Below are 1,747 nucleotides of genomic sequence, written 5' to 3' on the forward strand. Positions count from 1 at the left end.
GTGAAGATTTCTGTTTTCTTTATGTTGACTTGTAATCCATACTGAAGACTGTTGTATTTGCTCTTCATCAGTAAGCGCTTCAAGTTTTTTTTCCTTTCAGCAAGCAAGATTCTGTTATCTGCATATCCACAGCTGTTAAAGAGTATGTTCTTCTTCATATAGACCAGCTTCTCAGATTATGCTGATTGAATAAGTATGGTAATAGCATACAATCTGAAGGACACCCTTCCTGATTTCAAAGCATGCAGAATCCCTTCATTCTGTTCGAATGACTGCCCTTGGTGTATGTAGTTTCTTCATGAGTGTAATTAAATGTTCTGGAATTTCCATGTTTCACAAGGTCATTCATAATTTGTTATGCTACATGCAGTCGAGTGCCTTTGCATCGTCAATAAAACATAGGTAAATATCTTTCTGGTATTCTCTCCTTCCAGCCAAGATCCACCTGATTTCAGCAATATCACCCTAAATCCAGCTTGATTTTCTGGAAGTTCCCTGTAGATGTACTGCTTCAATCAGTTTTTAAATACCTTCAGTAATATTTTATAGATGTGTGATATTAATGACATTGTTTGATAAATTTTGCATTCTGTTGGATCATCTTTCTTTGGAATGGGCACCAACGAATCTCTTCCAGTTGGGTGGCCATGTAGCTGTCTTCCAAATTTCTTGGCATAGATAAATGAATGCTTCCAGTGCATCAATTCATTGCAACATCTCAATTGGTATTGTGTCAATTTCAGAAGCCTTGATTGTTGGCCAGTGCATTCAGTTGCAGCTTGGAATTTCTCCTTTATAACATTAGTTCTTGATCATGTTACCTTCTGAGATGGCTGAATGTTGACCAATTATTTTTGGTGCAGTGACTTTGTATATTTCTTCCATCTTCTTTTGATAATACAATATTTTTCTTGTAAAATTCAATATTCAATATTTTGTCATTCAATATTTTGCTTGTAAAATCCTTCAAACTTGCAACTCAAGGCTGGAATTTTCCTTCAGTTCTTTCAGCTTGAGTGTGTTCTTCCCATTTCATTTCTAACTCCAGATCTTTGCTCACTTCATTATATAATGCCTTAGTTTGTCTTCTTGGGTTACTCTTTAATCTTCTATTCAGCTCTTTTACTTCTTTATTTCTTCTGTCTGTTTTAGCTATTCAAGAGCAAATTTCTGAGTATGTTTTTACATCCATTTTGTTATTTTCTTTCTTTCTCTTTTTTTTCCAATGAACTTTTGCTTTATGTACAATGTCCTTGATGTCATCTCACAACTCATTTGATCTTTAGTCATTAGTATTCAGTGCATCAAAGCTATTCCTCAGATGGCCTCTAAGTTCAGGTGGAATATACACTGGCTCCTAATTTGGCTCTCATGGACTTGTTTTAATTTTCTTCAACTTCAACTTGAACTTCCATATGAGCAACTGATTGTCTATTCCTCAGTTGGCCTCTGGCCTTCTTCTGACTGATGATATTGAGCTTCTCCATATTCTTGTTCCAGAGGTAGTCAATTTGTTTCCTGTGTATCTCATCTGGTGAGGTCCAGAATATATATGAAATACAGAACTTTACATTTGGAGTACACATTCGATAAAATAAGTTATGTGACTTTTCTAGGATCTCATAGAAAAGAACTGCCTTGGAGTTGGATCCAACTCATAGCAACCCCTCCTTGGGTTTCCAAGGTGGTATCACTAGAAGTAGACAGCTAGTAATTAGTAAATGTGTGATTAATAAACATTGTCTTA

This window comes from Orycteropus afer, unplaced genomic scaffold, assembly GCF_000298275.1.
Source record: "Orycteropus afer afer isolate SDZICR_OR568_19922 unplaced genomic scaffold, OryAfe1.0 scaffold00511, whole genome shotgun sequence".
Lineage (NCBI taxonomy): Eukaryota > Metazoa > Chordata > Mammalia > Tubulidentata > Orycteropodidae > Orycteropus > Orycteropus afer.